This window comes from Leuciscus leuciscus (genome assembly GCF_965113295.1).
Source record: "Leuciscus leuciscus genome assembly, chromosome: 3".
Taxonomy (NCBI): domain Eukaryota; kingdom Metazoa; phylum Chordata; class Actinopteri; order Cypriniformes; family Leuciscidae; genus Leuciscus; species Leuciscus leuciscus.
Window position 1 is genome coordinate 13,565,043 of NC_138727.1, and position 16,100 is coordinate 13,581,142.

Below are 16,100 nucleotides of genomic sequence, written 5' to 3' on the forward strand. Positions count from 1 at the left end.
TGATGTATAGATATGAATCCAAGTTTGAAGCCTCTAGACTAGTACTTCAGTTCTGTTGATATATCAAATGTTCAGCTGTCAGAACGGCAACGCTCCTCTGCAATAAGCATCCCTAATTGGTTCTGCAACCAATTTGCGTTATTCCTTCAATAAAGCGGTTGGAAAGATGATGCAAGAACTCCACAAGAGGGAGGAGGAAGCCATTCGCTTCGACCAATCTCTCCCCAGACGTCTGGGGCGATCACTAATCTTGGTCAGTTCCTGTTGAAGCCTTTTCTCCCTGGTAGACACAAGGAGGAGGAGAAGAAAACAGAGACACGTGGAGCTTTGAAACGTGGAGAGCATGTTGTCATCTTGACGGTATTAGAAGTTTTTGCTTAAGATGACTGTTCTTTTTGTTTTTGACAGTCTCAAGTCACTGTTTCTCTTTCCCTCTCTCCTCCTCCATCTCTTGCTTTCTCAAATTCTCTTTTTAGAAACCAGCCTCTTCATATTCTCTCTAATGTGCAGTTCTTCTGGAAACTGACAGTTGTATACTTCTCTCTCTCTCTCTCTCTCTCTCTCTCTCTCTCTCTCTCTCTCTCTCTCTCTCTCTCTCTCTCTCTCTCTCTCCCTCTCTCTCTCTCTCTCTCTCTCTCTCTCTCTCTCTCTCTCTCTCTCTCTCTCTCTCTCTCTCTCTCTTTCCGTGCTGTTCATAACATTTAATTCTTCCTATAAAATCGGCATGCCACATTCCCTTTTCTCTCACAGACATTCTCACACACGCACACACACACACACACACACACACACACACACACACACACACACACACACACACACACACACACACACACACACACACACACACACACACACACACACACACACACACACACACACACACACACACACACACACACACACACTCTTTCCACGCCTCTCTCTGTGTGTGTATCAGTGTCTTAGCTGGGAAAAGCACTCTCCAGTTTTGATTAGAAGCAGACAGGGTGCTGTGTAAAGGTTTGAGTCAGAGGGCCAAGTCAGATTGCAGTAATGCTTTGGCACTCATTTCTGATAACTAACACAACAACTCAAGCATTCTTCTTATGCTTGCAAGCAACTCAACTAACCACCCTGTACACAAGCATTGTTACTGTATAGCTAAAAGACCAATGCACATAAAGGTAGTAAATGATTAGTAAACATTTACAAACATTTACAAATAATGAATAGTTTCAACTTTAGATTGAATACTGCAAAAAAAAAAAAAAAAAAAAAAAAAAAAGATTTGTAAAGATGTGTAAATAGGGTGAATCCAGGTCATTTGAGACACTCTTTTGCAATTGAGATGACTGTCCATAAAGGTTCTAAATGAAATAAATGAATAGGTTCAAGATTGGGTTCTGCAAAAAACATGAACAAATAAATGGTTTGTAAAAAATAACAAATAAGAATGTATTACCTTTACAGACTGTAAATAATATGTTAACATAAATAGTGTGTGAAGTGCTTAAAATTCAGCATTTGTAAAATGTCTGTTAAGCATTAATCATTGTAAACCATCTGTCAAAATCATTTGTAGATTTTTAAAAAGTGCATGATTGTATGAATTAAAAGTTTACTGCCATTTATAAGCATTTCAGTTTAAACAATGATCTGATAATCATTATGTAATGTTTAATAAGTTCATTAGTAAACATTCGTATGTTTACTATCATACTCATATTTCTAGCTATGTAAATATATTAACTAATAATCTGTCAAGCATAATTTAATATTTGTTAGTGATTTATTTCTGAAACTTATAATAAAGTGTTACCCATAATGGTAATTTTGGTTTCACTTTATTTTGATGGTCCCTTTAACATGTTCTGTTGACTACAAGTAACGTTGCACCTATATGTCTACTCACTCTCATTAGAGTGATAGTAGAATTGGTAGACTGGTAGGGTTAGGGTTAGAATAAGTTGGCATGTAGTTGCAAAGGATAGTCAGTAGAATGTCTGTTGGGGAGCATCACAATAAAGAGTTAACAGATATTAAGCAGACAGTGTACTAATACTCTAATGAGAGTTAGTTGACATGTAGGTGCAAAGTTACTTTGAGTCAACAGGATGTTTAAAAGGGACCTTCAAAATAAGGTCTTACCCATGTTTTTATTGCTTCAACACTTAGTATACTATATACTAAATAGAGGATATTGAATCATACATCAACAGGAGAAAAAATAATAATACTTGTATTTCAAAAATTAAAATAATAGTTCATTTATCAAAACAATGTAATACAAACAGTTTGAACCATGTTCTCTTATAGTGATCAAACTGACCCTACTTGTACCACCAAACCTGTCCCTAACCTTACCCATACCTGTATCACACCTCAACAGCAGCAAGAGGGTTTTGCATTATAACATGAACACAATAAATACATTGTACTTAACAATTATTATTATTATTATTATTTTGTTGTAAGTACACAGTAAAGACACCTAGAATAAAGACCAGCCACTCTTATATTGTTCAGTTTTCTCTTGAACATCCAGTTCACTTGCAGCTAAACACCTTTTTGAATTTGTAAATGTAAAAATGCATTAGTATTTGTAAGTATTTTAATTTACATTAAATAATGATCTGTTAAAGATTATATCATGTTTGTTAATTATTAATTAATACAAGTTATTATAAAGTGTTATAAACACTTAAACTCTATAATAATAATAATAATAATATTTGGCTCAAACCTCCTTACACAAATACTTAAAATATTGATAAAATAATTATTACCGTTATTATAGTTTATTATTGTTGTTTTTGTTGATATTATATACTTATTATAGACTTTATATAAAATTACTGTTTTTCTTGTTATATTAGCATAAACATCCTTAATAGAAGTACTTTCTAAAATAAAAATTAAATAACAACAATAATGATTATTATTATTATTAGTTATTTTTTAAGAGGTCTTAAAAAATCACTAGAACTGTCAGCCAGGATTGCTTGAGAGACATTTTTCTCCATATCTTGGAAAAGGGCCATGTCAAATCTCTTTGACAGTGGCTTGCTTGTTCTTGGGCAGCTTCAAAATAGGTATAGTGCATTTCACTGTGTGAGTTGGCTATTTATTACCTAATATAGACATGTTTCTTGACGGTCACCCTCTCTCTCTCTCTCTCTCTCTCTCTCTCTCTCTCTCTCTCTCTCTCTCTCTCTCACTCTCTATTTGTTGTTTAAAGGGAAAGGACTTGGAACCCAGAGGAAATGGACGTTCACACTGACAGCCTTTTGCAGTGGCAAATCGACCGGAAGTCATTCTCTTTCAATGGGGGTTTGAAATTTCCTGCAACAGTGATTGTTGGTGATATGAGTGTGTCCAGCAACACAACACAGTTTAGAAAAGCGTAAGTTACGCTAATGAGGCTAATGTTACTATTGCGATTTAATGTTAATGTTATGATTTAAAGGAATAGTTCAATAAAAAAAGAAGAAGAAATATTCTGTCATAATATACCACCCTCATGTTGGTAACCAAACCATTTTGGTTTCCATTTGTAAAATGAAAAAAAACGGAGACATTTCTCAAACTATCTTAATTTATGTTCCACACACGAATGACATGAGGGTGAGTAAATTATGACAGAATTAAATTTGTTTGGGTAAACTTTGCCTTGAACTGTATGATTTGTTTCTAGCCACATGCAACAATATAATCCACCCATTCATTCGTCTATTCATCCATCTTCCTAGTGTTATTCCTGCTTATTTGCAAGGTCCGCTTCACACACACGCATTTGATTAGGTACAGGTTTTATGCCGCATCACATGCAACAAATATATATATAAATACAAATATATATATATATATATATATATATATATATATATATATATATATATATATATATATATATATATATATATATATATATATATATATATATATACTTGAAAACTATGCCCAATGTTTGGCATTCTGAATGAGTGATCCATATATTGATACTCGTTCATCTTATTCATGATGTATTACGTACAGCAGGAGTTTATATCTAAACACTTTCCTCTGTAAAATATTCATATTTCGCAGCAAGAAAATGGATTTCTTGTCAAAATAAAATGACAATGTATTTTGACTAGAAATCCCATTTAGTATCATACATTCAATAAAGCCAATAACTCATCTCACCTAAACCATCTAAACCATTTTTTTCAGTGGCTTTCAAAATGTTGTGAGAAAAAAAAAAAATACTTTGGCAAAATTAATGTTGGGGACATTGCACACTTCCCAACTGCAAATTACGCCTATGGAAATACAAAAAATCTTCTAAGCAGTCAAATAATATGAGTTACATATTAATGCTATTAATAATAATATTAATAGTACTTTAGATATGTAATGTCAAATGCTCTTTTGAAATTTCTACTGAAACAGCAGATTAGAATGATTTCTGAATCATAATAGCCAGGATGTGACATTGAAGATTGGAGTAAAGAGGCTGAAAACTCAGCTTTGACATCACAGAAATTTATTTCATTTGAAAATATATTCAAATAGAAAACATTTATTTTAACATGTAATTATTTTTAATTTTACAACGCAACACAGACTCATTGAAAAACGTGCCTGTGGCAACATTTTTGCAAAATGTTCATATCTCTGCAGTTTCTAACAGAAATGAACAATATAGGCAGTAAAACAGCAAGCACTTTTAATCGTTTTTTTACACACAATTATGATTACAGGGCAGATTATGGATTAAAGCAACACCAAAGATTATTTTGTACCTTGAAATAATGTTTCCAAAATCATTTCAGTGGTTCATCAATTCGTAACAGGGTGAACGGCACTTCTGCATTAGCTTTGCGACTCTCTATCGGCTATAACCGCACTATGCAAGTTTGCCAGATCGGGTAGCGGATCTGTAGTTCGAATGAGACATAAGAAACTACAAATTTGACTTGCTTTACGGCAAGCGTTACAATAGCAAAAAAAAATAGCAAGCAATGTCATTATTTAGTTTTTCTTCGTTTCTGATGTCGCAATACATCATACTTTCATAAAATCATGCAACATACTCTACCTTGTCTGTGGACATCGTTATTTCCAAAGCTGGTGTTGGATAAACAAATAGTGTGCGTGCGACGGCAGGCTAAATTATTTACGACAACAGTAATGGACAATTCCGCTTCCAACCTGTAGGGGGACCGAAGACGAAAAGTGCTTTGGTGTTGCTTTAATAAAGACTTTTCACGCGGCTCTTAGCAAAATGTTGTGACCTCAAAACTTTGTTTACCATAGTGCTTGATTTGTAAACTAATACATTTTAGAGTTTGCATCACTTAACCAGCTCCATATTTTCGGTTTTACCGAAATACTAAGCTTGCTCGGTAGGTCAGCTGGTAGCCTACTGAGTTGTACTTATGATGCGGAGAACTCGGGTATGAATCCCGTGGAAAACGAGTCACGCTCAAATGTCATGGTAACAATTGTGTTTTTATGTTACTTTTGCATTTGTTTACACTATTCAATTCAGAACTGTGGTGATACAATCTCCAAATGAAACGTTGCCATATTCACGTTCCTCTGTTCCGGTAAAAAAGAAACACGCTTTTAGCGCCACTCACTGGACATTTCACTTTAAAACTGTCGTGAAACATGCAACAAAAATGGTACGTTTACCACAGGTACGTTTTTCTAAAATAAAAATTAAAATGTTGGATATCTGTATCTGTCACATTCTTTTTGTCCATCACATTCAAACTGACTTTCTGTGGACCTAAGATAATGCTCCACCACATATGGAATGATTGTGCGGGAAACTGACAAAACGGACAAAACTGAAATGCAGATAATAAAACCCCCAAACGGACAAACACGCTCTCTGTCACATGGCCTTCTGTTTGTATAGCCAAAACCATCCTTTCACTCACTCCATGATAGTTAAGCAAATTGATTTTGAATACACTCACAAGCTCCCAGATAGAAGCCTTGTGTGTGGTGTGTGTGTGGGAGGTTGTTTGAATGAGTTTTTCATGGGAAAACTGTACTGTCCTATTTCTAACTGCTATTCCTGCTCCTCTGACCAGAGGCCAAACATCACATGAACTCATGACAAAGTAGGTCTAGATCAGACTGTGACCAAGATAGTGTGTGTGTGGCTTGGTAAACCCTACATTATGGGGACAAATTATCCCCACAAAGATGGCAATATCCAAAATCCTTGTTCTTGTGGGGACATTTTTTGGTCCCCATGAAGTGATGTTTTTGAAAAAGTGGGAATGCAGAAAGTTTTCTCTGATGGGTACTGTAGGTTTAGGGGATACAATATACAGTTTGTACAGTATTAAAATCCTTATGTCTGAATATATAAAAAACAAACATGGAAACCCAATATGTATGTGTGACTCAGTTTCTCCACTAAGTACATTTACAATATTCAGCTTCATTATCCAATTTTCCGTTCTGACCAAAAAGAACTGTTATTTCCTAAAACATTGAAAATCATAATTCCTTGATACATGAACAGCTCATGCATACTATAAAAAAAAATTGCTCCTCTGAGTCGTATTCATCATTTGAGATTAAGCTTATACTGTTATTTAGCTATGAGTAATAGAAAAGGTGCATTTACATGAAAGACCTGTCATCTTTGCTACAAAATGCCGAAACACACCCACACTCGCTCCTCCAGAGCGGAAGCATGCCCATTTAGGACCATGAGAGTTCCGCTCTCACATTACAGCATCATTAGTCACATGACTCTGGATAAAGAATGAGCCATTCATGAAGTACTCAGAAGTCCCATCTGGTCTGCCCTGTGCTCCATAAGCATTGCTCAGAGTGTCCAGAGGAAATGCTCCCACATTCCTGTGTCGTATAGTTTATTATTGGTGGACGGTCAGTTTAACTTGAGGTGGACACGTGGGGCTGCTGGAAAGTTTTGCTCGCTTGAAGGGTAAAGTGAAAAAGTTGTCAACTTCATATCTGATGCAAATGTCAGGCAACTGCTTACTGAGATAGAAGACAAACGGTTCCATCATTTGCATGGAAAGTGGGAGGAAGAAGATCAGGTACAACTGTGCATATCCATCAAAAGTATTTGTGAACTTCAGTTTTCTAAATACAAATCCAGACCAAGAATAGGAATACTAATAATAAGTAGAAAAAGAAGAAGCAGGATCCAATTTTTTATTTTGTTAAAGCTATAAAACAGAAATTGACATTTGATTTTTTAAAAAAAATATTAGGGCAGCAAAAAAAAAAAAATATTAGCAACTAATTAATGTCTTCCATTTTATAAAAAAAAATCGATATGTAATTATGACAAAATGGGATATGTAAAACTCCATACCATTATATCAATCTAATAATAATAATAATAATACATTTTATTTATAATGCGCCTTTCACATACTCAAAGCGCTACTAAATGCAGTAATAAATAACATTTTGTTTTCTCAAAATTTTAAAGTTTAGTTTACAATGGAATTGTGATGATTACAACAACAACATTAATACTAATGATGATAATAATAATAATTTTAATAATAAACAGGTCCAGTTTTTTAAATCTATAAAACAGAAATGTACTATTTTCATTTAAAATAAAAATGTTAGGTATCAATTTAAGGGCAGTGAAAACATTAATTAGTAGGTAATTAATGGCATCAGTTTCATAAAAAAAAAGAATATTAATAAAAAAGAATCAATATGTAATTACAAAATGGGATATGTAAAGACCCCATCCATTCACATCGAACTCAATGCAGTTATACATAAATATAAATAATTTTTTTATTTCTAAAATGTTTGTGATTAACGGCTTTGGCTTTTAAACAAAACAAAACAAAACAAAACAAAACAAAACAAAACAAAACAAAACAATAATACTGATTTTAATTCAACTAAAAATAAGATATTAAACTATTTTATTTAATCAAATTAATGATAACACATAAGTCAAGTACAGTAGGAGCAGCACAACAAATGTATGGTTTAGTGTTGAAGCTGCTTTATATGCCTATAGTAATATCTAAATGTGTGTTTTGTATGCTAAGTATGTTTTATATTGTCACCTTCCAAAAATAAGTAATTTTTTGACAATTTTTTTTTATTTTTTTGCATAAGTCATCTCCTCATGATGCTGGCCACCTCTGGTAAAATCGCCCACATCCTCAGATGAACAGATCATGTTATTCTACCCCTGTGGTATATTGGCCTATGTCAAGAGTGTGATATTTTACAAGGTGCAATTTTACAAGCTTTTCAAGATGGCAGCAGCATCAAGAAGAACGAAAATCTACTCAACCTCAGTTATTGGTTCAGTTTTTTGTGTTTTCTGAGAAACCTGACAAAATGACTTGTGCAATTATTTTAGGAAGGTGAAGATATGTTAAGCTTACAACTCAGTTTTTAATTAAGATGTAAATCTTCCAATAGATATACAACAGTTAAACTGACATAAAAGCAAAGTTTGACAAGGGATAGGAGTCGATCCCAGAGCTTACCAGTGTGTTCTTTGGCAACATGGACCCCCTACATTGAGCTTTAAATTGATTGTTTGAGCCTGGAGATCAGGACCACAACAATATGCAATAACCACCATATCCTGTTCCCACGATCTCTGCTCATGGCTGACCCCCAAACACACACACTTGGGCCTTTGTCAAAGCACTCGATTGAGCACTGAGCTTTTCTCTGCCTTTACAGTTCTGGATGACGATCCATTTTCAAGTTCAATGGTGACAGTGCTTGACTTCTCGGATGCTTGGATTTATTGCAGAGTTGTATGCTCTTGTATTCTCTCTGCACGGTGGCCTTAACTGCCCCTGCACTGATCTCTTTTTTTTTCAAAACCGTTACCAACTTTGATTAAATCGCTCTGTCCTCTTTGGGTAATTATGTTTTTAATGGGAATTTAAATTGAGTTAAAATTGTTCATCCCCTTGAATGTTTCTCATTATTCATCTTAAATTAATAATTGTTTTTCAATGTTTTCACTTTCATTCTTTTCAGACTCAATTTACCAATTTATGTGATTACACTTGCATTTGCTTTCAGAACACAATGTAGCATTATTACTGCTTTTCCAAATACAGCAATGTGTGCATATTGAAATGTATTTTTTGGTTGATTTATTAATATAATATGCACTAGTACACTAGACTATTTGTTTCAATATGACATACAAATCGACTCAGTCATGTGACTAAAGCCTGAATGAAATTAAACTAAATTATATTAAATAATGAATGATTAAATATCTGTTTTGTTTCAGAATTTGGCAAAGGTATTGAGAAGATAACAGACTGAATATGCCCAATCACTAGCCATTAAACATTGATCATGTTTCTGTTTCCCTATAATGTTCTTTAGGAAAACACAGTTGTTTGAGATTTAGAGGAATTTTATGGTGGCTCTTTCTGCATAGCAAAAAACAAACAAAAAAAACCATCCAAACAATCTTTGGAGGTGGGATCTTTTGCCTTGGTCCTGTCAACGCTATCTCACAACCATTTCGTACGAATTCGTATGAGTGAATACGAGGTGGCAAATTCGTACAACCTCACCCCAGTGATGGGTAGGTTTAAGGGCGGAGTCAGAGGTAGGTTATTCCAACGCTATCTCACGACCAATTCGTACGAATTCGTACGAATGATAAAAAGATGGCTAATTCGTACGAATTCGTACGACCTCACTCGTACGAATTTGTACGATTTGTCTAAACCCACGTGATGGGTAGGTTTAGGGGCGGGGTCAGGGGTAGGTCATTCGTATGAATTCATACGAATTGGCCAATTCGTAAAATATGTACGATTTTGCAAAAATCGTACTAATTCGTACGAGTGAGGTCGTATGAATTCGTACGAATTAGCCACTTTGTAAAATTTGTACGTTTTCCCGTGAGATCGGGTTGGTTATTCGTACGAATTCATACGAACTGGGCAACTCGTAAAATATGTACGATTTAGCAAAAAATCGTACGAGTGAGGTCATACGAATTAGCCACCTCGTAAAATACGTATGAATTGCCGTGAGATCGGGTTGGTCCTGTAAATATCCACTTAGCAACAACCTAACAACCATTCAAAACACTCTAGCAACCACATTTGATGCTCTAGCAACCAGCCACAACACCCAAGCATCACAGCAGTGAGTTTTGTACACATAAGCACCACCCAAATTTTCTTCAGATAATGCAAAAACCTAGTCATCTCTCTAAACTTGCTGAGCTTTGGATCTTTAGTTGGTGGATGTCAGGTAAATGTGCTCTACCATTCATCATCATTACTGTGAGAGTGTTTGCAAGAAAGGGGGCGAGGGATTCTGTGTGACTGATGTTCTAGTGAGTGATGAAGTGTGAGAAGGGGAAGGCAAATGTCAGTGTTTTCCTGCGTTGTGTGGAAAGGGGCATCATTGGTCATTAGATGTGGGCAGCTCTCCTCCTGCTCATTAACCGCAATAACACCTCTCAAAGATTCGTTTTTTTAGACAAGTCTGTTTTAATTAGGACCGATCTCTCTCTCTTGCTCCATTTATTTCCGTCCCCACCACTCGCTCACCTATATTTTCCTGTGCGGTGGAGTCTGGAGCGTTCGGTGGCCCATGTGGTTTGATGCACTGACCCAAAGCAGAAACAGTGTCATAGCGCTTTTAAAGAAATGTCTTTTAGATGCCCACAGACCACATAATCACACCTCATGGCACAAACAGGAACAAATGTGTATCTCTGCGATGTCTTGTCTTGATAACACTGTGAAAAGGGAACAGTCACAGCAGATCAGCTGTATCGTAAAGAGTTCATCGTTAAATTAAAGTTCTGTCATCATTTACTCACCATCATGATGTTCCAAACCTGCATGACTTACCTTTTTTCTTGAGGAAACAAGATACTATGCAAAATAGTGCTGCTCTTTTCATTCAATAACTAGTGGCTGTCAAGCTTTAAAAAAATGGCAAAGAACACTGTTAAAGGATCATAAAAAGTAGTCCATATGATATTTGAAGTCTTCTAAAGTCACATGGAAGCTTTGCATGAGGAACAGACTGAAATTTAAGAGGTTATTTGCCATATATCTACATTCTGATTTGCAATTCTACACATTCAAATTTGTAACATGATGATTGGTTATGATAAAAGAGCCAATTGCGTTTGGCATCATTGTCCTCAAATTTGTATTCTGGTGAAATATTTTTTAATGAAGTATGCGTTTTATTGCAACCTGAGTGTGTGTGTGTGTGTGTGTGTACTTGTACAACTATGTTTGTGAGGACCGTTTGGAGTTTTAGATCATCGGAGTGAGGAAAAAGAGTAAAGTGAGGATCTTGGTCATCCTCACTCTTAGGCCAGTTTGAGGGTGAAGACTTGGTTTTAGGCATAAGGTTATAATTATAGTTTAAGGGTAGGGTTAGAGTAAGGGTTCGGGTTAAGCCAGGGACACACTTAACGACTAGCTTAAGCATTCTAAGACTGAACTGTAGACACTTACAGACTGTTTCCAACGACTGGATCAGATTTTGAACACCGACTGAACGCAACTGTCACTGATCAGTTGAAAGTATCAAATTACATTCCTAATCACCTAATCACATCCCTTACAGTCGTTAAGTGTGTCCCCGGCTTTAGGCTCTTATGGCTCGGTTCCACAGAGCGGTACGGTACACAATTTTTTCCATTTCGATTGTCAGAAGTTGTGAATGGTACCACATTTTTAGGACTATTTTTGGACCCTTCCGTCGGGGTACCTATAGCACAGTAGTCTGGTAAAGGGTGGAGCTAGAGTCACTGCAGAAAGTTGTTGACAGAGAATCATCACTTGTGTGTGCTTTTTCGGCTGTGTTTTTCTATGCAGCCTGCAGCCTTTGCTCAAACAAAGCTTGCCTTCTTCTTGTGACAAACAGCCACATGCCGAGAAGCAAGAACAAGATCTGCTGTGTGTCCTATATTGTTGTCAACTGTGTCGCTTTCTTCTTGGTGCAAGAATGACGTCAATCTCTACTTTCCGGCATACACTACACCTATCAAGTAAGGGTACTGTTGGAGGTGGAAACGCAAGCCAGATCAGGGATTACTGTCCCGAATCATACTGTACTGTACTGTAGTGCTTGATGGAAACAAGCCATAAGTTATGATGGGTAGGGTTGGGTAGGGAGCTAGAGATTGCATTTTGTCAATGAATGTCCTTACAAAGATAGATGTACAAGTGTTTGTGTGTACTTGTTTAAACTACTGTACATTGTGATGATCAAATATCCCCACAAGGACAGTAAAACCTGAGATCACCTACATTGTGCGGACCCCCCAATGAGACACATGGATTAATAAACATAGGCTACTAAATGATATTTATTCGAAAATGTAAAAATGCAAAAAGGTTTCTGTGATGGGTAGGTTTAGGGTTAGGGGACATAAAACAGTTAGTACAGTATAAAAATCATTATGTATGGAGAGTCCCCACAAAGATACCGAAACCTAACGTGTGTGTGTGTGTGTGTGTGTGTGTGTGTGTAGAAGTTTACTAAATTAATGATTATTCTTTTAATTCACAAGTAGCAATTCCAGTAACACTTAATAATGTTCCATTTGTTAACATTAGTTAACAGTTAACATGAACTACACTAAAATATTTCTAAAGCATTTATTAATATTAATCAATGTTCATTTCAACATTTACTAATATGAAAATTCAACATTGTACCTGTTTGCTAGCATTAACTAACAATGAACAGTTGAATGGTAACACAAATGAATAAATACTGTTACAAGTGAATTGCTCATTGCTAGTTAATTTTAGTTAATAAATCAACTGTTGTTAACAAATGGAACGTTATTGTAAAGTTTTACTGACATTTCTACCTGATAAAATATTTTAGAGTTTGGCATAATAGAAATTAATATTAAATTAAAAATTCAGATCTAGAAAAACAACACCTTTAAAATGAGTTGTTGGGCAGTGAATTAAGATGAGAAATAAGTTGATTTTCAGCTGTTTTAGCTTATTTTAATACTTTCATTGTCTTATTTTAAATAACCTAAGTCACCTTGAGGCCCCCTTGGATGTTTTCTGAGGCTCCATAGCAGGCCCTGGACCCTTGGTTGAGAGCCACCCAACCCAAGCTACAGAAATGGTTTCAGCTATAGTCTTTCTGATGGCCTGTTTGTGTTCATCCTCCTCCAGAAACACCACACCTGTCTGTCCAAAGAGCTATTCATCTCTCTTTCTCCCCCTCTATTCATTCATTCTGTGTTCATCTCATTCACTCTCTCCCATCCATATCATTACAAGAAACACAATTACCAGACACTCAAGCCTTCTAATGTTCTTCTAAAAAGAGCTAAGGCGATTTGGGCTGCTTATATTCCTCCCTTGATGAAGGCAGTAAGCTCCCATCTGCAACTGATGAGCACAATCAGCCAATCAGAACCGTGCAAATCATGACTGGCAGGAGTGGGCGGGTATTGCTGGACTGAGACCATATGTTGGTAATGAGTTTTTCTTTCCAGCATTTCTCCCTAAAAAATAAAAAAAGATAAAAAAAGAAAGGGATAATACAAAAGAAGCTGTAAATAAATAACACCACCAAAAAGTTGTTGATGATTTTGTCCGCCTGGATACACAAAGTAGGTCAGTTGGAGGTGGGTTTGCCCACAGCGTACCTCATTAACATGCTGTGTGTTTGTCTTTTAGACTGGTTGAACTTGTTACAATTAATAGTAACAGGGCTTCATAAGGGTGGGGGTGTCACAACAGATGGTTTGATCTATTTTGTGCTTGCACTGCTGATGAACAAGTGTTCTAAACCCTTTTATTAATGTATTAAATGTCATGAATGGCAAAATACTATCAGCTCATACAGCAGGTTGTTTCCTTCAATGTGTAATCTGGGATTTGAATATGTTATGCATCACATTTTGTAGTGAACAATAGCTAATGGCCATTTACAGTACAAAATGCACAATGACTACTTCTTGCATATTACATGAATTCTTTTCTCACTTAAACACAATTAGTGCCACAACTCCATGTACCTACAGGCCAATTTGCACGTTTACATGCTTCTTTCAAAACAGTAGTTCAAAACCTAACATAATGCAAAACCGAATAAGACAGACAGCAACTTGCTACATTTCTAAAGTATTATTGAAATATGCTAAATCTAAAAAATGAAATACTATCAAAACTATACATTAGATGTAGCTGAACATCTTCACGGATGTTTGTCTTTCCAGTTCATTACTATCTATACAAAACGGGAAAATGTAGGATTGATTTTGTACTGTAATGTAAACATGAACCGTAATATAAACTGCAGTGAATTTTAAAAAGACTAGTGCAAAGTGCCCGTGCAAAATCAGTTTTTTGTGTGTGTTTTTAGTAATTGTTGGTTCGGTGTGTTTGAGTGCTCATTGTTACAATTACACAGCAAAAGTTCAGTGAAATTTGTATTTGTGCATGGTAGAAAGCAAATACTGATACTGACATAATGACATACAATAAATATGGAAAATTGAACTACACAATTGAGGGAGCAGGCTACACAGTGAACTCCGAGAAAACGCAACGCTTGAGCAAACAGTTTGTGAATAGGCCACTACAAATGATGGCCGTGAAAGAGACTGTGAACGCATTGAATGGGATATGTTTAGTTGGGGAATAGCATAGGCTACTATTACACAGTAGTGATAACGTTAAGTGCAGCAGAATAAAATATAATATTCAGAAATAAACAGTGTAGCTGACTAACAGATTCAGTTAACATCCACAAATGAATAAGCGCAGACTACACAGTGAACTCCAAGAAAACGCTACTTAAGCTCCGCTGCTTTCTTCGACCCTCTCTGTCTCTAGTCAGTGCAGTGTGAGAGGGGGAGTGGCCAGCGGCTAGAACGGCAAAAGCCAATGTGTGCTTCTTTTAACTATATATTTAATGATATCTTTTGCATTTCTAATCCAAACAACGCCAAACGTGGCACTGCACGTACTCGTGCCCGTAGCAAGACACCTGTCAAGTTTGAAATCCATCGGACTAACGGTTTGAGAGATATGCGAATAACAGACACACACACACACACAGACAGAAAGACTTCCCTGTAATTTATAGATAGATATAATATTCTAAAGTAAACAGCATAGTTGACTTACAGATTCAGTCAACATCAACAGATGAATAAGCGCGACGATTCAGGGAACAGGCTACACAGTGAACTCCGAAAAAACGCTACGCTTGAGCAAACAGTTTGTGAATAGGCTACTACAAATGATGGCCGTGAATAGGCTTGTTGCGATAGTCGGTGTTACCGGTGATACACGGTGTTTAACCCACCTACCGGTCATAGCACTTGACCACCGGCACCGTCCCCATCGTGTTGAAGTTTTAGCCTATAGCAATAAAGCAGTTAATTCAGTTAGTGACTACGTGCCTTCGTAATTTAGCGTAAGCGGAACGAGCGCCGCAGTAAAGCAGCAGGTGTCCGATTTCATTTATCATTTGAGGAGAGTGAGGCGAGCTAACTGGCAAAGGATGGCGGAAGATGGTTTCAAAGCGAAATGCAAAACCTCCTTTAATGCTGAGACAGATCCTCTGGTGTGGTGGAAAGAAAATCAAAATAGGCTCCCCGTTTTGGCAAAAGTAGCCAAAAAATATCTTTGTGTTTGTGCAACAAGCTGCGCATCCGAGAGAGTGTTCAGCACGATGGGAAACATAATCACCCCAACAAGATCTCTTTTGAAACCAGAAATGGTAAATATGTTGGCTTTTCTGGCCAGGAATATGTAAGAATGTATGCAACAAGCAGTGTGATCACGTTTTGTTCCCTGTTGCAATTTAAAATGAAGGTTTTTCGTTTATTGTTTCTCATTTAGCCTATTTATAATTTTTTTGTACGGTGTATGCAGTTAATAGGCCTACCTCTTTTTTTTTTTACAGCTTAACGTGAGTTTAATTTTTATATTAGTTTTTTTTTTTTGCACTTAAGTGTCCAGTGATTATTCGGGTAGGCTACCTTATTTAACGAAGTTTTTTGATGTTCGTTCGTTTCATATTCGATGGTTGTGCGGTGTTTTTTGTTTTTGCTGAAAAAGGCAGGCACTTTATTTAACGAATAGTGATTTTTTTAA

At 36.1% G+C, this 16,100-nt stretch overlaps 1 protein-coding gene and 1 long non-coding RNA gene across 2 annotated transcripts in view; one reads left to right on the plus strand and one right to left on the minus strand.

Moving 5' to 3' along the window:
* Positions 1 to 182, minus strand: part of dlc1 (DLC1 Rho GTPase activating protein) — a 118,343-nt gene extending 118,161 nt beyond the window's left edge. Inside the window, exon 1 of the mRNA XM_082165741.1 lies at positions 46 to 182. The gene's annotated coding sequence lies outside the window, so the exon portion shown is untranslated. The remainder of the gene's footprint in view (positions 1 to 45) is intronic.
* The window catches only part of LOC309495921, a 385,613-nt gene that overhangs the window by 18,946 nt on the left and 350,567 nt on the right, over positions 1 to 16,100 (plus strand). The gene's annotated exons all lie outside the window — the stretch shown is intronic.